Source organism: Armigeres subalbatus, chromosome 3 (genome assembly GCF_024139115.2).
Source record: "Armigeres subalbatus isolate Guangzhou_Male chromosome 3, GZ_Asu_2, whole genome shotgun sequence".
Classification (NCBI taxonomy): domain Eukaryota; kingdom Metazoa; phylum Arthropoda; class Insecta; order Diptera; family Culicidae; genus Armigeres; species Armigeres subalbatus.
The window spans coordinates 165,070,509-165,094,398 of record NC_085141.1 but is presented as its reverse complement, the minus strand read 5'-3'; the positions used below and the strand labels follow the sequence as shown (position 1 = coordinate 165,094,398).

The following is a 23,890-nucleotide window of genomic DNA, read 5'->3' as shown; positions in this document are numbered from 1 at the left end:
TTCAATGTGTTATGTCTGTTTGTCTGTGCTCCCATGTTAACAAAGTACCCAACGGAAAATTTATTTACCCAAATGTAAGTTTAATTCACTCAATTTCGACCTCAAGTAATAAAACTCAAAATTGGCTTCCCGTATTGAACTGGCGTCGTTGGATTGTTTGGCTCTTTTGTTTTTGACAACAAAAGAAAGAGTGGATGAAAGAGAAGAGAAAAAATAACTCAAAAGTAAGTTTAAAAATACTCAATTTTGGGTACTTTGTTTCTTCCGTGAAGGGAAAAAAGGCCTTTTCGCCAGTGAGTTTTCCTCCAGCTAGTGTCAGAAAGTACAGTGACTGATTGATTTTTACACACCGACAAGCCGTTATTACCGAGCGTGGAAAGCTGGATAAGTATTTTCGAATGGTTTTTTGAAAAGATATTTTAGTTACCAGATAAAGATTGTCGCTTCGGTTCCCTTTGTTCTGCTGTCCGAAACATGTTGGGTACCTACCTGTCAAATCGTATGTATTTTTCCATTTTGACATTTAGATCCCCTATCCTCGCCAGCAAAAGATGTTCCGGACAGCGACGACAGCGACAATGTTTATCTGATAACTAAAATAACTTTTGTTTTTTGCCATAACATATAAGGTTATTTTTTTACGTGTTTTCTATCAATAGATTGTTTTGTTCGTTTATTGGAACAACAATAAGGCAATTTAATTGGTACAATAGTAGAACAATAGAATTCCCAAGCAACCAGAAGTTCGGATAAGAAGGGATATTTTGGCTTAATCAGCTCTCATTTTAAGAAATTTTTTGTATGGTGGGAGCGTAAAAGTGAACTTTAAAGTTTCGTTAAGAATGCTTGGATCTTGATGTGAACCATAGTGAACCAATTAGTTCGGTTAAGAGTAAATTTAAGTAAAATCTGAACTTCTGGTTGCTTGGGTTGATTGTTCATCAATAAAATGTATTGTAATTTTATGATATTTTAATGTAATTCTATTGTATTTTCTATTCGGGCACACCAGTCAAACAGTTTGACGAACATTGACTCCGCCCCCAAGAAAACGCTTCGGTTGCTGCTTTGTTTGAACGTGACAGTTGGCGGCTCGGTTGGAAAAATTTAAACGGTTTGATTTTGGTTTGTGTTGTCGGGGGTGGAGTCAAGGTTCGCCGAATATGTTTGAGCATTTGTAGTGAAGTTGCACAAACCCCCATACATTTTATTCGTCGCGAGCAGAAGAAAAAAACATCTGTTTGATATTCGGTAGATCATGTGCTTATTGCGCTTTGCTCCGGTCGAAACAAATACGATCTTCTATAGCCTGCAGCAGCCATCGGGAAAGTAAGTACAGTACGTGTACCATTTTGGCTGAAATCTCGAACATGACTCATATTCCGAACACTCACGTTTTACCGACCTAAAACAAAAACTTTCATCGATTTTTCTTACTGAGGGTCAAAATTTCAATCGAATTCAACCTCCTATGGAGAAAATTACACGAATAAAGCCAAAATGACCATTTAAAAGCGAGTGTTCGGAATATGAGTCATGTTCAAAATTTGAGTCAAAACGGTATTATTCGTCGCGAGCAAAAGGAAAAATATCTGTTTGATTTTTGCCTTTCTCGTACAACAAAGTTGTACCGAAAGGCTATCATTTCACTCTGAAAACGAACTTTTTACAGGAACATCTGATAGTAAAGTTTCTTATACCATTCGACTCAGTTTGATGAATCGAGGTGATGTCTGTGTGTGTGATTTTTTTTTTCTTCCTAAGCAATGGAGGGGGACAACAGACATCCTGGGTTATCCAGGAAGTGCGGGGTTAGGGACCACCTCCAACAGCAAACGAGGGAGGCAGGACTACATCCGCGACCCGCTAAACCGTTTCCATTGCCGCCAAGCCCATAGTCCCTTCGGTACAACAAGAAAGTAATGCTTCAAAGGGGGGCCAGTGCACAACGCACCCTCGAGGTTAGCTGCGTGTCCTTGCAGCACCGAACATCGTAACTCGCATTTTTAGAAGAACACCATGGTATCGTGCCAGCGCGTTGCCGGCTTTCCAGGTGGCCTTACCACGCCTTATGTCCTCGGAAGGTGGGAAGGGTCGACTTCGCGCCTGCTTCCCTCTGCACGACTGGTATCAAGAATGATGATGCCGCGTGCACCCCAAATTGACCTCTCTGCGATAGGGTCTATTCGCCAGCACACAGAGGGACTTTCCGACGCGAGGCCTATGCCTGCCCCAGCCTTGACGAGGACCCCTTTCCGTCCTCGGGCTCGGAACCCGCCCGGTTGACCGACGCCGCGAAAGCGACGATACCATGTTGTTCTTCGCGCGGCCACTTGTTCGATAAAAGGATCGAGTTCGACCACAGAGCATGACCACCTGTATGACCCATGAAGCCGACTCCGATCCCTTGGACCACCTCTTATTTGCGCCTGAACTAGCCATCCTTGAGTCCACGCGCCACCTTCTGTGTAGCATCGAGACGATTTGGGCGATAACCGATAAAACGGCGTTCCAGCCAACTTCATCTTTGCACATCCTCCGAACTACACACTTAATTTAATTTAACGGGCTCGGTAATTAAATTACCGATTTCTCAACAGCTGAGCTCTCGGCAGTCAGCTCAGTAAAAAGTTTAAGTATTTACCGAGGTCTCGGTTCTGCTCTCTCGATAACGAAATGTCAAATTTTACCGAGCTGTTTTGTAATGAATACTGAGCACTTGGTAAAAAAAATACTGGTGCATTTGTAAAATGTATACCGACTTCTGTAATATGAAATACCGAATAAAATGCAATGGATAGTATAATGCGGGCACCTTTTGATTAGTTTAGATTTTATTTGGTTTATTGTTAAAGTATTTGAAATTTGCTGTTTTTTGTTGGAAATCGGTACATCTGTATCACCATTTCCGATTTCAGGCTCAAGCCAAGGCATACATAATAATACAGGAGAATACAAACGGTCAACTTTCTGAAATAAAAAACAATATTCAAGTTTTGGATTTGTTTTGCAGGCCGGTTTGTTTTTACTTACCGGAACAGTAGCTTATTCGGCATTTTCATCATCTTATTGCCACCATTACTCCATTCGGTCCTCTAACGCAAACGTTATGTCATTACGTTTGCGTATAAGTTCGCGTCCGCGGCTTCTTCCGAAATCGGGGAATACACTGCCATCCATCTAGAATGGCGTTCTCAAAAAGCCGATGATCGTCCTCATGTCTCCGGCGGTCTCCATGATAAATGGTTTTGTCCCATTAATGCTTTGGTAGATGTTTTTGTCCAGGCAATGGTTCAACTATTTACTTTCTTCTGAATATTTCCCTTGGAATAACTTTTCTCCATACAATGAAGTTCAACGCAAATTTCCAAATATGGCGCCATGGTAAGCGTCACCAATGTATGTCGGGTACTGAACTCGGTAAAATTGTTACTGGATACTCAGCAAAGGAAATATTTTTAACTGAGCAGTCAGTATTTATTTTTTGGCTCCTACGATGAACAGAGTAGTTCGGTTATTTATTTTACCGATATCCTGTAACCAGTTTTGCAATGCTGAGACATCGGTATAATTTATAACAGAAATCAGTAAATTCACGATAATTTACTGATCCCTCAGTTCTAATTTATATTTAGCGGGTTAAATCGGTAAAAAATATTACCGAACTTAAATTCTGGATTTAAGTGTGTAGGTTGTCCGGGGTAGTGTCCAGACCACATGTGGCAAGCATGTGGTCACGCATTGTGCGAAAACGTGGGCACACGAACAACACGTGTTCCGCCGTTTCCTCTAAACCTGCGCACACCAAACACTCGGGCGAGGCCGAGCAAGCCAGCTGCGTTACCTGCACTGTGATTTTGCGGCACACTTAAACACCGGGCACATCGAAACCCCCATGGGGTGCTTGCTGTTCACAGCTTTGCTGGAACAAATCAAACAATTGGGATGGTTCGTGCAGCATTGTGCCTTATGTCCCTCCAATCCGCAGCGTCGGCAGAGATTGCTTCTGTCAGGGCCTTTGCAGTCTCATTGCTTGTGCCCCGGTTCCAGGCACTTGAAGCAAACTTCGGGTTGCTCGTATATGCCCACAGGGCACACCGACCATCCCACCTTGACGCTTCCTAACTTGACTACCTTGGAGGCATCCGCTGCAGATAGCCGAACCAATGCTACCTGTGTCCCTGCCGGACCTTTCCGTAGCCGAACGGCTGCGGTGGGCGTCTCCACTTCACACTGTCGCTGCAGTGCCGTGACGAGCTCTTCGACTTCGGTGATCTCGTTCAGGTCTTTAACCCTTAGATTCACCTCCGTAGTGAGTGCCCTCATCTTGACCGTCTCGCCCAGGAACTCCTCCGCCAACTTCTTGTAGGCGCCGCCCTTTTGCGAGACGCCCTTCTTCAGCTCGAGGATCATCTCGCCCATCCGGGTACGTCTTATTCGACGTACGTCAGCGCTGAGTTCACCGAGCTTGACGTCACTCCTCATCGCCTTCAAGACGTCCGAGTACCTAGCCTCGCCCGTCTTGATGACTAGGGCATCGCCCCTGGAGCGATTGGCGCCTACACTAGACTTCTTGCTACCCTCATTGGCCTGTGCCTTCTTTTCGGCCCTTGACGTCTTCGGTTTCCTCTTGTTCTTGACCAGGGTCCAGGAGGCGTCATCCCCATCTATTTCCCTGGTCTGGGGCAGCTGAGAGTTCTCAGCCTGCCGTAACCCCTTACCACCGCCTTTCCTGGGTGGACGGACCTTTCCAGGTCCTTCCTCCCCCGGTTTGGGAGGTACCTGGCCGGGGTTCAGCTTCCCAGCCCCACTACCCTTGTTCGGAATAGTAACCCTCCGCGTTTTGGAGCGGCCTCCAGGGAGCTCATCCCCTGGAGACTGTCTCCCCCGTTTTTGTGTCTGCTCCGTTGGAGAAGTCACCCCCGACGTGCCCGCGAATACTTGAGCCTCAGTCTGGGTAGACTTTGGCACCACCGTCTTCGCTGGCACGCCCTGACTTTCGAAGTTTAAGCAAGCTCCTCTTGAGGTCTTTACTGATATCATGCTTCGATGACGCAAAGTCGATGATGGCGTCCAGCTGTTCCGTCGCCACCTCGAAGGCCGAAAGCCCATCGCGTTTGCGGTTCATCGCCTCCACAAGCCATGGGCCATCAATAACCTCTACCGGCGTTTTTTTAGCCGAGATGAATGTTAAGTGACCCACGCTGGCGCTGCGCACTGAGCTGCCGACTATTGCCTCTGGCCTTCTAGGCGGAGACCTGAACAACCCACCTCTAGGAAGGGGTTGTCACCTACACTACTACCACTAGTTGAAGAATTGCCTTGGTTTTCCATTTTGGTCCCACGAGTTGCTCGGGAAAAGAAGTCCACCACGCCAGAGCCCAGCATGACGCGGTAAGGGACAATTACTGTGGAGGGTGCCCAGGTACCCCACAGGCTCCATTAAAGGCCTAGCTTATTATTTCACCCCCCTGGCCATGCATCCCCTCGGCACGGGTCACTTAACGCCTTGGGATTAGGGGTTAGGGACGATGGTCCCGGTCTAACTCGCAGTGGCCATGGGGAGGGGTCGTCAAGCCCTTGGACAAAGTCCCTGCTGCCCCGAGATGTCTGTGTGTGTATGTTTGTGTGTCTGTATGGTCACTTTTTCAACCTCAAAAACTCGCACGATTTTTATGTACTTAGACTTAACTGATTTTATCGCAACAAGTTGCATTCCGCAGAGCCACTCTTCTAATTACATGGTATTTAATTTCATGAAGATTGATTAATGAGTTCGCAGCTGACAAGGAAAATGGTTTAGACAGTTTTCCATTTTTTTCCCATATAATCGGGACTACGAGAATTAAGCAGCTACCAAGCTATAATATAAATGATGGGTTAGAATCCTCAATGAGCAAAGCTTTTCAAAGCTTGCAATGTGTGCACGCGCTTTTAAGTTGAGAGCCGACTCGATGGTGATTATTGCCATTATACTTTATCGGAGCATTCGCACCAACACAGTTGTAATTTTCATCGTTGGCAACAGAAATTGCACTCGATAACGACACGATTAACTGCTGGTTCGTACGCTCGTGGCCATGGTGGTGTTTGCGTTTGTTTTGTGTCATACATTGGAAGGGGAAAAGAGGGGTTTCATTGATGCTTCAACATGCTGTTTGGTTTGGGTGGCGTGGAGTTATGGTGAAGTTTGGGTGATTTCAAGGGCAAATTTGTATATAGTTTTCGTTTTATACATCTCATTATTTACATTATTATGTATGCGGTTTTGTTTGTCTTCTTTTTATATTTAGAAATCGTTCAAAAATGGCATCGGGGCCTCGGCGTTGGGGGGGGGGGGGGGGGGGGGGGGCACGTGTCGAATTATTGGCTTAAAATGTTCGTGTACATTTCACTCCGAAATCGAACCTTTTATAGAAGTCTTGGAGACCCTTGATGTTATATACATACCAACCCGGCCAGTTAGTCTCAACAATTATATCAATATGTGTTACAAATAACAATACTTGAAATAATTTTGTTGTAAATTCTCTGTCAAAAATGGATGAAAGAAAATTTCACGATCGTCATTATTTTGTTCGAGTGAATAGTGTACAGCTGCTAGCTCAGCAGTATACACGGCACTAGGCTCTTTGAGCTTAAAGTAGGCCCTATGAAAAACGTTAAAAACACCAAAACCAATGGAGTCCATTTTTGACCCGTCTGTGAAAAAGCTTCTCTCCTCGCTAGCGTGACCGTATTTGCTTGCAAATAATGGAGGAATGACCTCCACACGAAAAAGTATGGAATTCCATGAACCTCCTGCTTCAGTAACAGAGGAACTGTTAGAGTCTAAGAAGTTAGCACGATTGGTATCCACCGAAGTTGGGCTTACCTCCAGCGTCATATACCAGTGGTAAATACTCATGAATCGAGATTGAGAGTTTTGTTCAAGCAGCTTCTCGAAGTTGTCAATGACCAATTGATTGAGAACCTCACAGCGGATAAGGAACCGAAGCGATAATTCCGCGAAACGATCTGTCAGCGGCAGTACTCCCGCAAGTACTTCCAAACTCATCGTATGAGTCGAATTCATACAACCTAACGCGATACGGAGACAGCGTTACTGAATCCGTTGAAGCTTCAGCATATGTGTTTTAGCCGCGGACTGGAAGCAGACACTACCGTATTCGAGGACCGACAAAATGGTTGTTCGATACAACGTGATAAGATCTTCGTGATGCGCTCCCCATCATGTTTCGGTTATTGATCGCATGAAGTTAATCCGTTTCTGGCATTTTTGTGTCAGATACACAATGTGCTTCCCGAAGGTGCATTTCGAGTCGAACCAGACCCCGAGGTATTTAGCGGTTGGCCCCGAAACAGATACAACGCAGTCATCCGCAAGCTGTCTTAACGAGCAATTTGGCATGAGTCATTCATCAATGTCCCTGACGTAAAAAAGAAGGGGGCTCAAACATGAGCCCTGGGGGAGACCCATGTAGCTAATTCGTGAAGTTGCCGAGTCACCATGAGAAAAACTCATTCGCTTCTCTGACAACAAATTGTACTATAGTTAGTTGTTCAAAATTGGTTAAAGACCACACGAGTGGAGTTTGTCGGATAAGATATCGACAAAAACTAAATCAAAAGCCCCCTTAATGTCCAAAAACACGGAGCCCATTTGCTCTTTTTTAGCGAAAGTAAGCTGAATTTCTGAAGAAAGCAACGCAAGACAGTCGTTCGTTCCCTTTCCCCTGCGGAAACCAAATTGTGTATCTGACAAAAAACTATTCGATTCAACCCATTTGTCTAGCCGGAAGAGAATCATCTTTTCCAACAGCTTTCGAAGACAGGACAGCATCGCGATGGGGCGATATGAGTTAGAATCCGACGCGGGTTTTCCGGGCTTCTGGATGGCTATCACTCTCACTTGCCTCCAGTCACCCGGAACAATGTTACACTCCAGCAATCGATTGAACAAGCTCAATAGGCGCCTCTTCGCGACGTCTGGGAGGTTTTTGAGCAAATTGAACCTGATTCTATCCATCCCAGGAGCGGAATTGTTATACGAAAGGAGAGCAAGCGAGAATTCAATCATCGAAAAGGGGCGATCCATATCATCCCTGATGTTAGCAAAAGTATCACGTGACTCTTGCTTCACCGGCACCGAATCCGGACAAACTTTCTTTGCGAAGTCGAGTATCCATCGCGACGAGCTTTCACGATCTTCGTTTACGGACGACGCGTTGCGCATTCTTCTCCCGACGGTCCACAGAGTTTTCATTGAAGTCTTGCGCGATAAATCTTCAACAAAAGTGCGCCAATATCCCCGTTTCTTTACTTTGAACAGCTTCTTGAACTGGATCTCGAGCGCGAAGTACCGTTTGTAGAGAACGATCGAACCGTGTTTCCGAAATTCTTTAAACGCGTCGGATTTCTCGCGATAAAGCTGTGTACATTCGACATCCCACCACGGACTGTGTGGTTTCCTACGAACCGAAGCTCCTGGCACCAGCCGGCGTTGTGCCTGAATAGCGCTTTCAAGGATCAACTTGGATAGAAACTCGTACTTTTGTCGCGGGGGAAGTGCATCTATCGACTCTACGCCATCAATGATGGCCTCTGCATATTTTCCCCAATCGATGTGCTTCGTGAGGTCATATGAGAGGTCGATAGAAACAGATCGATTACGTCTATTGGAAATCGCAACTTCGATCGGCAAATGATCACTACCATGAGGATCTTGGACCACCTTCCAAGTACAGTCCAACGATAATGAGCTCGAACAAATAGAAAGATCTAGACGGCTATCTCTTGCTGGAGGAGCCACTCGTGTAACTTCTCCTGTATTCAAAATTGACATATTGAAGTCGTCGCAGAGGTCGTATATCATAGATGAACGGTTGTCGTCGTACAGTTCCCCCAGCCTGTTCCGTGGGAGTTAAAATCTCCCAAGAGCAACCGTGGCTCGGGCATAACCGAGCATATGTGCAAGAGATCTCTCTACGAGATATCGCGGTGTTTGAAGGAAGGTATATCGAGGCGATACTGAGGTCTTTTCCTCGAATAGTCACCTGACATGCGACAGCTTCGGTGCCAGACATCGGTGCAAGATCGACTTTTTTGAAGGAGTGCTGTTTTTTGATCCCTAAAAGCACCCCTCCATATCGATTTGCCCGATCGTGGCGGATTATGTTAAAATCTAGGAATTAATTAAGTATTTCCCAAAAATTCCTTCAGAACTTCCTCCATGAATACCCTTGATTTTTTTTTTTATTTCTTCGGAAATTCTTTCCGAAATATCTCCAAAAGTTCCTTAGTTTCTTAGGGATTGCTTCGGAAATTCCGTTACGAAGTCTTTTGGGAATTTCTTAAGAAATTCATTCGAAAACTTTTTTAGGAGTTCCATCGAAAATTCTTATAAAATACCCATGGAAAATTCTCCAAGAATTTTTATAGGAATACCTACGGACACTGTTTTAGCAATACATCAGGAAATTCCTTTAGGAGAAAACCTTCGATTTAGGATTTTTTTAGAAATTCTTTCAGGAATTTTTATTATCGTAATTCCAGTAATTTCTCAAAGAATTTCTTCTGAAATTTAAGGAAGATATTTTTGGTATTCTTTCGAAATTTCTCGTTGGAGTTTATTTAGAACTTTCTCCAGGAAGTCTTTCCGAATTTCCTATAGAAATTCCTTCGGACATACCTCCGGAAATTCATTCAGCAACTCTTCCAGAAATTTATGTAGACCTTTGAAATTTCTTTTGAAATTTATTCCAGAATTCTTTCGGGAATCTCTTCAGATTTTTTTTTGGGAAATCTTCGAAAATTTCTTTTGTAAAGTGTTTTTTTTATCTATATACATACAAATGAATTTCTGTCTGTCTGACCCTTATACACTCGGGAACTACTGAACGATCAGCGTAAAAAAATGTATGCAGAGGGTTTTGGGGCCGGGGAAGGTTCTTAACCCGTTTCGGTCTGACCTAGAAATCAAAATTAAAATAACCCGTGTAGGCTCATTTTTCGTCCGATTGCCATGAAATTTTCAGGGAAGAAGCGTCATCATGTCTATTTTTTGGTACAAGACTTGATTTGAACATGGTGCCAATCCGGCCGGATTTATTAAGGGGGGGTCCTGGGTCAGATGCAGTCAAAAACGGGTCATTTTTTTAAAACCATTGATAAATGAACGAAAGTGACCAGAATGCTGATGCAAACGTGGTCAATCATCATTGACCAGCATCAGAAGTTAGTTTTGATACATTTGAATTACCAGGACATGGTTCCGGATGTTCCGGGAACCTGGTTCCCTGGGGTATCCCTGGGGTGGTGGACACTTTTCAAGTGGACACAACCCAGTCTTGCGACATATCAAACTTCATGGTTTTGGAAGAGAATCCTAATAGATGAGTTTTTGAGAGGTTTTGGACACATTGGCCACATCCGGAAGTGTTCCCGGGAGCCTGGTTCCCTCAAGGAAGTGGACAAATCTCGATTAGCACCGAAACCCATCTTGCGACATATCAAACTCCATGATTTTGAAATACAAGCTCAATAGATGAGTTTTTGAGAGGTTTTGGACACAGTGGCCACGTTCGGAAGTGTTTCCGGGAGCCTGGTTCCCTCAAGGAAGTGGAAAAATTTCGATTAGCACCGAAACCCATCTTGCGACATATCAAACTCCATGATTTTGGAAGACAAGCTCAATAGATGAGTTTTTGAGAGGTTTTGGACACATTGGCCACATCCGGAAGTGTTCCCGGGAGCCTGGTTCCCTCAAGAAAGTGGACAAATCTTGCCTAGCACCAAAACCCATCTTGCGACATATCAAACTCCATGATTTTGAAAGACAAGCTCAATAGATGAGTTTTTGAGAGATTTTGGACACATTGGCCACGTTCGGAAGTGTTCCCGGGAGCCTGGTTCCCTTAGGGAAGCGGACAAATTTCGATAAGCACCGAAACCCATCTTGCGACACATCAAACTCCATGGTTTTGAAAATCAAGCACAATAGATGGATTTTTGAGAGATTTTGGACACATTGGCCACGTCCGGAAGTGTTCCCGGGAACCTGGTTCCCTCAGGGAAGCGGACAAATTTCGATTAGTACCGAAACCCATCTTGCGACACATCAAACTCCATGGTTTTGAAAGACAAGCTTTTTTTGAAAGACAAGGGTTTTTGAGAGATTTTGGACACATTGGCCACATCCGAAAATGTTCCCAGGAGCCTGGTTCCCTCAAGAAATTGGACAAATCCCGCCTAGCACCAAAACTCATCTTGCGACATGTCAAACTCCATAATTTTGGAAGACAAGCTCAATAGATGAATTTTTGAGAGATTTTGGACACATTGGCCACGTCCGGAAGTGTTCCCGGGAGCCTGGTTCCCACAGGAAAGCGAACAAATTTAGATTAGTGCCGAAACTCACCTTGCGACATATCAAACTCCATGATTTTGACAGACACGCACAACACATAATTTTTTTTTGAGATTTTTGACACATTGGCTACGACCGGAAGTGTTCTTGGGAACCTGGTTCCCTCAAGGAAGTAAACAAATTTAGATTAGTACCGAAACTCATCTTGTGACGTAACATACTCCATGATTTTGAAAGTCAAGCAAAATAATGAAGTTTGATATGTCGCAAGATGGGTTTTGGAGCCAATCAAAATTTGACCGCTTCGCTGAGAGAACCAGACTCCCGGGAACACTCCCGGACATGGCCAGTGTGTCCAAAATCTCTCAAAAATTTATGTATTGTGCTTGTTTTTCAAAATCATGGAGTTTGATATATCGCAAGATGGGTTTTGGTGCTAGGCAAGATTTGTCCACTTTCTTGAGGGAACCAATTTCCCGGAAACACTTCCGGACGTGACCAATGTGTCCAAAATCTCTAAAAAAAAACATCTATTGGGCTTGTCTTTCAAAATCATGGAGTTTGGTTGTCGCAAGATGGGTTTCGGTGCTAATCGAAATTTGTCCACTTCTTTGAGGAAACCAGGTTCCCAGGAACACTTGCGGATGTGGCCAATGTGTCCAAAATCTCTCAAAAACCCATCTATTGAGCTAGTCTTTCAAAACCATGGAGTTTGGCATGCCGCAAGATGGGTTCCAGCGGTAATCTAAATTTGTTCGCTTCCCTGAGGGAACCAGGCTCCCGGGACACTTCCGGACGTGACCGATGTGTCCAAAATCTCTCAAAAATTCATCCAATGAGCTTGTCTTCCAAAATTATGGAGTATGATATGTCGCAAGATGAGTTTTGGTACTAGGCGGGATTTGTCTAATTTCTTGAGGGAACCAGGCTCCTGGGAACATTTTCGGATGTGACCAATGTGTACAAAATCTCTCAAAAACCCATCTATTGAGCTTGTCTTTGAAAACCATGGAGTTTGATGTGTCGCAAGATGGGTTTCGGTGCTAATCGAAATTTGTCCGCTTCCCTGAGGGAACCAGGTTCCTGAGAACACTTCCGGATGTGGCCAATGTGTCAAAAATCTCTCAAAAACCCATCTATTGAGCTTGTCTTTCAAAATCATGGAGTTTGATATGTCGCAAGATGGGTTTTGGTGCTAATCGAAATTTGTCCACTTTCTTGAGGGAGCTAGGTTTCCGGGAACACTTCCGAGCGTGGCCAATGTGTCCAAAATCTCTAAAAAAAACATCTATTGAGCTTGTCTTCCAAAATCATGGAGTTTGATATGTCGCAAGATGGGTTTCGGTGCTAATCAAAACTTGTCCACTTCCCTGAGGGAACCAGGTTCCCGGAAACACTTCCGAACGTGGCCACTGTGTCCAAAACCTATCAAAAACTCATCTATTGAGCTTGTATTTCAAAATCATGGAGTTTGATATGTCGCAAGATGGGTTTCGGTGCTAATCGAGATTTGTCCACTTCCTTGAGGGAACCAGGCTCCCGGGAACACTTCCGGATGTGGCCAATGTGTCCAAAACCTCCCAAAAATTCATCTATTAGGATTCTCTTCCAAAACCATGAAGTTTGATATGTCGCAAGACTGGGTTGTGTCCACTTGAAAAGTGTCCACCACCCCAGGGATACCCCAGGGAACCAGGTTCCCGGAACATCCGGAACCATGTCCTGGTAATTCAAATGTATCAAAACTAACTTCTGATGCTGGTCAATGATGATTGACCACGTTTGCATCAGCATTCTGGTCACTTTCGTTAATTTATCAATGGTTTTAAAAAAATGACCCGTTTTTGACTGCAACTGACCCAGGACCCCCCCTTAATAAATCCGGCCGGATTGTCACCATGTTCAAATCAAGTCTCGTACCAAAAAATAGACATGATGACGCTTCTTCCCTGAAAATTTCATGGCAATCGGACGAAAAATGAGCCTACACGGGTTATTTCAATTTTGATTTCTAGGTCAGACCGAAACGGGTTAAGATGGTTCGAGACCCCTTCCTCTTTGAAAGGGGGGCATACAAATGAAACTCCAATTTCTTCATAACTCGAGAATTAATCAAGCAAATGGAAAAAAATCTGGCATGTGGATGTACAAATAAACCATAAATTTCTACATAACTTGAGAACTAATCAGGGAATAAATCAAAAGGCGAAATGAGTTTCGTCGGGTCTGCCAATTGAAAATAAGTTTAACACTTTAATACTTTTGGATGTTTTTTTTTTCGAAAATTCCTTTAGAAATTCCTCCAAATTAGAATTATTCCCAGATTTATTCCTGCAGGAATTTCGTATGGTTTACTGAAGGAATTTCCTAAGGACTTCCTGGAGGATGTTCTAAAGTAATTTTTGAAAAAAATTCAAAAGCCTTTCCGAAGGTTTTTCTGAAGGAATCCCTGGATGAGTGTCCAAATTAATCCCTGGTGGCTTTTCTAAAGAGATTATCGAAGAATCGAAAGAGACCCTGAGATGAAGGAATTCTGAAAAAATTCTGAAATATTCTGAAGGAACATCCGAAGGAATTCTGAAAGAAATTCAGGAAGGATTTTTTAATGGATTTTCCAATCAAATAGCTATTGGAATTTACATAGAAATGCTTATATTTCTTCAAGAATTTCTTATAAAATCCGGATACTAGTGAAACAAACTCAGTTTTGACTCTAAAATCAAGACTACATGCCATGAAGAACTCCCGAAATATCGAGATTGCGGATATACGGATATTATAAAGAATTACTTGGCAATTTACTGCAGGAGTTCATTTGAAAAAAAAATGTAAGAATTTATTTTTCGTATATACCTTAAATAATTCCCTAGGAAAAACTTTCAGAAATTAATTCGATAAGTTATCAAGAAACTCATTCTAGTAAACCTTCAAGAATTCTGTCAGGAATTCGATCGGGAAATTCGATCCACAAATCGGGAACGATCCACGATCGGAAATTCGATCCACAAATGACACAAGGTTTTTCTTTGAAATGTTTCTCAGGAATTGCTTTGGTCTTCTTAGGACCTTAGGAAATTTCTTAAGGAATTCTTCTGGAATTTCCTTCACAAATTTTCTAAGATTAATTCTGAGAATTCCTTCAAAAACTCAAAGGTGCAGCCCAATCGGGTTGTACGCAAAGGTGACGTTGAACTACGTAGCTGTATGTAGTGTACAGGTTTTCAACTTTTCTGTTCAAGCGTTTTTCTAGCCCAGGATGAATCTGTTTTCGTTGTTTATCCTGTGATCCTGAGATGGAGTAAGCATTACGAACCCTGGTGATGTATATTATTTTTAGACCAACATTTGAAAAGAATGATGCAAATAAAATTTTCTAATAATCGAGGATAAACAACACTCTCAAGCGATCACATATCCAAATTATCAATTGTTAAAAACTCGCTAGAGAGTTTGAATCGTTCGATAATCGTATTTCGATTTGAAGCATTGGTAAACGCTACTTTTTGAACTTATTTTCCTAAATAACACCAAAACACAATTACAAACATCGTATTCAACTTAATTATTGACATTAAGGTGACACGGCAAGCACAAACAATCATCAAATCGTCATCATTTCATCATTGAATGCTTAATTTTTTGTCTACAACAAATATGATATTGAAAAAGTACCACCGGCGTGTGCTTACTCGCAATCTACATGCTGATACATTTACAGCACTTTACAGTTACATCAAACAACTGAAAACCGAAATACGCCACTCCAAAATTAGGAGGTGGCAATGCTAGAAAGAGACAAAAGATAGGAAAAATAACACGGTGTGTAGTGCCTCACCTTAAATTGGTATTAGTTAGGTTCACATTTAAATAATAATCGATTCCAAAATTTGAAAATTTGTCGCCGACGACAACTCGCCTACTTTTCACACCTGAGAAGTTATCAAATGAAAATTCCAATAATTATAGTATGAGAACAGAGACTAAACACCCGCCACTAAGTCAGTCTAAACCCCAGTTGGCTCAGAAAAGTCCATCGTTAAGAAAATTCCGAGCCCCTCTACTGGCATCAATAGACGTGAGCTAGAATTTGCCGTCAAACACCCCAAACTTTCGAGATAAAACGCGCGTGTAAGTTAGAAGAAATGAACTGCACCAGCAAAAAGCCCTGTAAGTTGCATAATTTGACTTCTATGCTGACTTGAGGTCTCCAGTTAGCCTTGCGAACAAAGGCACAGAATCCGGAGATGGCGAGATTGATTCTTGTTCCGATCTAGAATGTTTTCCTCTGAACATAGTGAATCCATTAATTTTGCCCCACAAGATACATACTAATGCAAAGGCGGGCAAAGAAAGCTTTCAATTAATAGCTAAAGAAATGCTTAAAGATTACTAAGTTGAAAAGCAGGCCAAGTTCCAGTTGGAATGTAATGCTATGGTAGAAGAAGTTTGCGACGCACTTACGAGAATGACTGATTCACCGAAACCGATTGCTAAACTGTTAGCAAGTTTTCAATAGTAAATAATCATACAAAAATATTGTAACACACTGGAGTCGGTTTTCACGCGGAGAATATGGGCCGCGTAAATTAAAACAACCTTAAAATCAGCGTAAATTCCAAAATATGTCTGAATAAACCGCGTAAATCCCGAAACTCGAGTGAAAAAAAATCGCATGAATAGCGATTGGTGTAAGAAAAACCGCGTAAAAACGACTTCAGTGTACAATGAGTATGAAGCGTTGACTCTTCCTTGATCGAATGGTCCAAGAAAATTGAAAATCTATCGAGAAACGGCTGAGATATTAACGATCAAAGTCTATCATTTTTTCGTGACGTTTTCCGATTTTTTGCAATCGTAAAGTGTACCCTAATATAGAAAAGACAGACGTAGTTCTACGTCAAAAAATTTTTTGGAGTGCCTTTAAAAATTTCTACCTATGTAGATGGGTACCTACACTTCCCACAATTGTAATGGGTTTGATGCGCCCTTTCTCAAAGAAGCCATTCCTCGGAAAGCTCAAAAAGGGGTGCGAATCTTATGTAACTCAAATGGGTTGCATAAAATCCAGTATAGAACTCATTTGGGTGCTATAATGGAAATCCAGCATTGGAACTATAGTCACATGACCACATTTAGCTCAATTAGCTTGGATGAGTGTTCAAATAGTGTATCTGTAATTAATGAAATAGTTTGATGGACACGTGTCCATCCGGTTTTCCGGTGTTTTGTGGAGTCTCCAGTAGAGTTCTGGGGTCAGACGGTAGGTTTATGTCGTTATATTGAATTTTGATCAATAGCAGCAAATCTTTTAATGCTACATGTGTTATATTATGTTGCAGCGCCCACGCAGGAAGTGCTTCTTCCGAGTCACTTTTTCCTTCGAATTTTGTAGGATCTTGAGACAAAATGCTAGATGCCTCTCTTAACACATGGATTTCATCTTTTCCGGATACGTTTGGCGGGAGATCATTAGTTGCATCATTATTATCTGTAGTGTCCTTCCTGTTAGGTATTTCAATACCACAATCTACTTCATCTGTTGAAAATTGTGCGCTAATGTTATAAAACATTCTTTATAAGTGCAACAAAATAATGATATCTACTTACTCAGCTCCGTCGAATGACGCAATAGCTCCGGCGAACTTTTAGAAAACAATTTTTTCAAAGCATTTTCGTACTGCTCACGAGTTTTTCTTAACTTTCGGTAGTATGTACCGCTTTTTTTATACTTCTTGTAGATTTTGTCCATGTTCTCAAATTTATGCAAACGCTCGTTATTTGTTTTAACAATCTTGAATAGATATACTTTTCAAATGTTCAATATGAACTCAAGTATGGAAAATATCATTAATCGGCATAAAATTTGACACATCATGTGAGACTGAATTATAGATTAGCGCAAGCTTTATCGAACAAATTATATGTCCATTCATCAGCATTCATCAGCTAGGTGTGATATATGGAACAGTAGCAAAACTATTCATTGAAATGGCTTCATTTCAGCCATTTGTTAAGCTAAATTTATGGTGTTGAATAGTGTAGTGTTTCAAGCGATTGTTGAACATTGTGTAAGATTGATGTTCTAATAATTATAAAATACTGAACACGAGTATAACATACTCATTTAAAATCATTTGTTCAACTAGTTTTTGAGCACAATGATGTAGCTGAATATGTTCGCAAAAGAAACGCCTGTAAAGCATTTGGGAAGTGTATTGTACATAAAACCATCTGGAGCAGAATTAAAGCTGAAATTTTGATGTAAGTTACATTTATTTGTAACATTATTCAGCATGCTTTGCTGTTCAGCACTCACAACTATAATTCGACTGTTATTGGACTAGGTAGTCATATTACAGTCTCAAATTGTTTGTTGGGACGACATAAAATCACTCCAAAGGCAGGTTTATCTATCGCTCTATGGTCGGTCAAGCGTACACTGTGGCACAATAACATGGAAACTATTGTTTTATGCAGCAACATGATTTTCTGGCAAGATTGATCATATTTAGTAAATAAGAGGCAAACAGCCTAGGGCTGAAAATCTCTTTAATAAAGATAAAAAAAAAAAAAAAAAGTAAATAAGATTCTATGCCATTTCATTACAGATTTATCACATTCAAGCCCATTTTTCGTCATTTCAAAAAATGAAAACCAAAAAAACCAACTTAATGCAATGAGCTGGCATAACAAGTATGACATTCTCTGATCAGTTTGCATGCGAGATTTGATACAAAACGCTTACACACATAATTGTTTTGGGTGTAAAAATCACGAAAAGCAGTATTGAAAAATATGATACCGGCTCCGTAACGCTTCACGGCAAATGAGCCTTCCAAATAAACGATAGTTAGACAAAATCGCATAGAACGAACGGCCTAAGCCTGGTGGAAATCAAATGACAAAATCCGACTATTAAGGTGAATTCGTCATCCACCTCATTCATTCTGGGATTTACAACTATGCTTGCCGGTTCTAATTTTCAATTTTTGTTTCGTATTCTGTTGCATTCCATTAATGGTGAGTATATCGAATAGGCAACTCGACAAATAGATGCAAGATGCGGCGCAGAATGGCGATGCATAACCATGAATGTGCAACCAACTGAAATCTCAAAGTATGAAATAGGCGTGTCAAGAAGATGAAAACGGCTCATTTTTGGTTAGCCGAACAATAACAAGTCGTGCGAGATTTCAGTCAATAATATGCACAGATGATTGGTAGGTTAAAGACTTTTGTGCTATTTTGGCTTATTCATCCATCGGTTTTATGCGTTTTGTACTAATCAATGGGTACGGGGGCTTTTCCAAAACATACAATGCAAAACCAATACTTTACATCATTCTACGGTGCGCTTGGATAATTTATCGACGGCTTTGAAAGATTCGTGTTGCAGAATTTTCGAGCGATCTATGGAAATTTCGGCAAATCCAATCTCATGCAAGCAAACACGTGCGCGCAATATTGCATCCCAGGTACCAATTTGCGTAAACATGTTTTCAGCTACAACCAAAAAGCCTCTGTTTGTATAGGCATTTGAACTACAATTATTTGTTAAGCTTTCAATAATTAACTTGAGTATTTTGTTCAGCTATTCAAGTTCCTTAACAAACTTGTGTAGCACAAATCGAATCAATTTCTTCTTGCTATCACTCAATTATCTTCAAAACAGCAGTTAATCAGTATCGTATCGGCAATTTCGCGCTACGAGCGACGCACCGTGCGGACACAAATGTTGCTCAAATTGTTGCCTTCCAAATTGGATGAGCACAGCATGAAAAAAAAGAACGACGGATACCTATATACAACAGTGAACAGTATCGCATTTTACTAAAAAAAATAGAAATTCCATAGATTTTTGAGTACTGCGATTATACCGACAAAAAAGTACTTTAATACCATCCACCTTCAAGAACTTACGATTACAAATTACTAAGATAAGTTGAAAATAAAAAAACGCGTAGTGTAGCGTTGTGGTTTATGTATGACTCATGTTGTATGTTTAGATATTTGAAGTGCTTGATTTGACCTTTAACTTTCACTGTGATCATCTTTTACCAGAACTGGTTTTCTTTAGTAATTGACTGCAGGCTGTGTGCATCACTCACAGCAACAAAGCATGATGGGTTGAAGGTTAGCCAAAATTCAACATCATAGCAAGAAACCAATCACTTTCACGAGTCGTATACACCCAGGTTTTTTTTACGCGGTTGGAGTTCATTAATTTCTCGGTTAACTCGAATTTTTAGAGCTTTTTAAATTCCACCTGATTTTTCTTTGATTTTTTTTTGATTTTTTTCTTGGGTTTAAATCGTTTTTTCACTCACGCTGTAGGCCTTTAACTGTTAATCCCAAACCGTGTAAAAAAAAAACCTGGGTGTAATCGAATTTCTCTATGGATTCCATCCCTTTCGGTGGTGCAAATTCCTATCTCAAATAGTAAGTATGATTGATATAAATTAACCGTGAGCTTTTATCGTTCCAATGAATGTTGAGTTTTCGATTACATGGACTCAAGTTCAAGGTCAATACTCAATGCTGATGGTTTGTTCAACGCAAACATTACAATTGTAGGTATCTGGTGACCACATTTTTAGGCTAAGCATTGTTTTCAGCTTTTTGCTTTTTCCCGTCTCTTACTTTTGGAGTCATGCGCCCCTGAAATCGTTTTGTACCTTTGAAATTGGAATCAAACGCGATTTATCCTAATCGTGGGCTCAACAAATCAAAATAGTAGTCACTATAGACACTATAGACACTATACGGGAGCTTGGCAGAAGGAAGGTCGTGCGATATGTGCCATCACACATATTGCCCTCCGCTCGCTTTCAAATCGACTTCTATAAAAACATTCTTCATGCCTGCCGTATCCTTACGGAACTATTAATTCTATACTTTCGCCTCTAATTCTATCATGAACATGCACGTCTAAGTTTGGAAGATGATATTAGCATTTCCATATCATTGTCATATTTAAGTCGACCTTGAGAATTATTGGCTTAATTTTCAAAATATTCGTGGGTCTTGGAGACCCATGATGTTATATACCAACCCGACCAGTTAGTCATAACAATTATATCAATGTGTTGCAAATAACAATACTTGAAATAATTTTGTTATAAATTCTCTGTCAAAAATGGATGAAAGAAAATTTCACGATCTTCATAACTTGATTATAACATAATGTATTATGCTTATTTTACAGAAAAACAAAATTGCCAACATTTTTGGTAGATAGGAATTGGAAAAAAAACGAAAGGTGGTAACCTTCAGTATATCTTGATTTAATCGAGAAAGGCATCATCACCGCTAGGTGGATTAATTTGGGTTTTTTGTTAAATTTTAACTTTTTTTAAGTTTACCTTAAAGCAAATACATTTTTTTTGGAAAGGTCAATTGTGGAGCAGTATGTTTGCGCTCAATGCTCTTAAGGTCACTCCTGACGGAATCCAAGTTTCAAAGTGCTCGCGTTTTCGGGGGCACACCACTCGATACGGAAGCAACGCACAACTGTCATTTTGATTATTTCACGCATGCTGCAAAGTTAAGTCAACAAAAATAACAGTTGTGCGCCGCCTCCGTATCGAGTGGTGTGCCCCCAAAAACACGACCACTTTGAAACTTGTATTCCGCCAGGAGTGACCTCAACACGTGTCAAAGCTAATCACAGCAGCCAAATATCGGGCAGACACCCGATGGTAGAGAGATCTAGGAACTGTTCACAAATTACGTAACGCAGGTATAGGAGGTGCTGTCCAAACATATCCCCTCCTTATGTTTCGACTAACACCAAAATGATATATTTTTTCGCACTCGTCAATATTGTACGTCATATCTGAAAATTAACTTGATTCCAAGCCTAAAATTGGTAAATCAATCTGATTAATTTATGAGCCAGTCATGTTTTGCATTCCATCCTTGTTAAAATATAGCTCTTCTCGCGTACGTAGTGCCAATGTTTTCCAGGTTCTGCATATGTGATAAATTAAAATGATGCAATATAGCATAACACAGTTTCATCATAGCTAACAATGTAATTAAGTGTAGGGAGCAGTTTCGTGATAATGGGCAGTAGACATTATATTCGTAAGTTATATTTAAACCAGTCAACTGAATAAATTAATGCGAACCAGAGGAAGATCCATTCGACGCAAGCATAAAGGAAAGTAATTTTTTTTAGCTTTTGGTTTTTCTTTTTCGAATGTTATTATTTCATCGAAAGCCTGGCAATCGCTACCAGATATAGCTTTGAGCAGTGCTGTTACTATTGTAAAATTCGTTTATTTGTTTATTTGTAATTCATTTGACATTCAATAGTCTTAATGAATAACATGCACATTGTCTTAAATTAGGCTCTGTCTTTTTATACGGTTAACTAACTGGGATGTGGAAACTCCAAACTTGGAAGCTGCTTCAACCGATGAAAACAAACGTATCGTGGTTCAAATGGGCTGGTTATAACCAAATGCAGTGCGAATAAAATCCAGTATGCAGCAAACTCCCATGTCTCAGCATTCTTCCAAGTACGCGGAAAACCAATCAGCGAGAGGAGATGGGAGGAATCGATTTCTCCGTTCAGCAATTTCGCAATAATTGTAGCATGTTGGATTTTCCGTCGCCAATCCAAGGTATCAAGACCAAGCAATTGGCATCTATCAGGATACGCAGGTAGATTCGCAGGTTCCTCCATGTCTCAATGCGAGCCTGATGTATCGTTTTTAGACACGCTCGATTCTCAGCTTCCATGTTACGTCGTTTGGTGCCCATACAATGGATGAGTGTCGAGAATTGGACTTACAAGAGAACAATACAGTACTTTTAGACAATGTGGATCATTTAATTCTTTTGCAATTTTAGTAGCGAAGCCAAGTTGACGAATATTCGTTAAGTTTTAAATATATTCTTCTTCTTCAATGGCTCTACATTCCATCTGAGAGTTGGCCTGCTTTTCAACATAGTATTTCATTAGCATTTCTTCAGTTGATAATTTGAAAGGTTTTCTACGCACACCAATGCATGATTATGTATGCTGCGTGGTTATGGTATTGCGTGGTATGATTATGGACTATACACTATGCCCAGGGAGCCGAGAATGTTTCCCACCCGAATTGGCAATCCTACGCCTTTGCGCTCAAGGCTAACTGAGGACCCAGCTGGAATTTCCAATAATCCAATATACTGATTTTCAATTACGTAAAAATGTTTGCATGCCGCAGAAGCCTGTTACGGCATCTAGAAGTCAGTTCAATCAAAGTTAATTGCCTATATTCCGGGGATTAAACCACCCGACTTGGACATTAATTTACAATGTTATGAAAACTCATATGTGATACATTATGTGGAAGATAATGATTTGAAAAATGTATTGGAGGTAACCACTTTCCCTTCGATGGGACTCGAACCCACGACTCTACAGTACGCTAGACTGGTGCTTTAACCAACTAAGCTACGACGGACCTCCGTCGGCCTTCGCAACCTAGCGGCTACTGAATGAGCTCGAGATTCCCAAATTGGGTCCTAAAATGAAGAATCGATATTCGATTTTCTTTCAGGGATCGATGAAGTTAATCATCCTGAACGCATCAGTTCTTCTTTCGACTCAAAAATCGTAAGGAACATTGTTATATTTTAAAATTAAAAAATAGATGAAAAATGCTTCCTCGACATTTTCGGTCTTGTTTGACGTACGGATTAATATGATTCAAACGCGCTAGCAAAACACCGCAGGGCACTTGACTCAACCTTTGGCAGTTAATATATGGCCCTGACGTTTTGGGCAAACGATATTTTAGTTACTAGATAAAGATTGTCACTGTCGTTGCTGTCCGAAACATCTTTTGCTGGCGAGGATAGGGGATCTAAATGTCAATGAAGGAAAAATACATACGATTTGACAGTCAGGTACCACACATGTTTCGGACAGCAAAACAAAGGGAACCGAAGCGACAATCTTTATCTGGTACTAAAATATCTTTTTTTGGGCTGATGGTTCATTCGTTCTGAAATGTTGCGCAGCCCAAAATTTGCCTTAATATGTCTTAAACACAAAAATATTATTTTTACTGATTTAGACTTTTACCAGAATTTTTATAACATCTGTTCAAGTATTCTTGACCGATGCACTATCGTTTGCAAACATAAACGAGGTAGGGCTATAGGACCCAATTGGACGCATAGTCAAATCACTCGCAATCCATTTGTCAAGCCAACACTTCCACATGTGTATAGTACACGTTCACATTAGAGGAGCGTGAGTATTTAAAATGTCTGGCGGCTACACACATTCTTCATTTTTTCGACAGCTTCTAGACATCGACAAGCATTGGCCTATCACGAGACCTGACTCCGTCCTAAACATTTAGAATATGATCATTTCCTAGTTAAAATTCAATGAAATTTTACTTGATTTCCACTGACTAACATAAGTCACTCGATGATCTGCCGATGAGAAATGCTAAAGACGCCATCCATGCAAATACAGTTTTGCGGCATATCGTTCCAACACGCGCTTGTGATTCTGCT

General features: G+C 41.1%; 1 protein-coding gene across 2 annotated transcripts in view; it reads left to right on the top strand.

Moving 5' to 3' along the window:
* The first annotated feature begins 1,121 nt into the window (after nucleotides 1-1,121).
* The window catches only part of LOC134220718 (uncharacterized), a 62,121-nt gene continuing 39,352 nt past the window's right edge, over nucleotides 1,122-23,890 (top strand). The window contains exon 1 of one of the 2 annotated variants that reach the window (XM_062699818.1): nucleotides 1,122-1,329. The gene's annotated coding sequence lies outside the window, so the exon portion shown is untranslated. Of the gene's footprint in view, nucleotides 1,330-18,307; nucleotides 18,389-23,890 lie in introns of those variants that run through there. The other variant, XM_062699819.1, reaches the window with a different exon arrangement.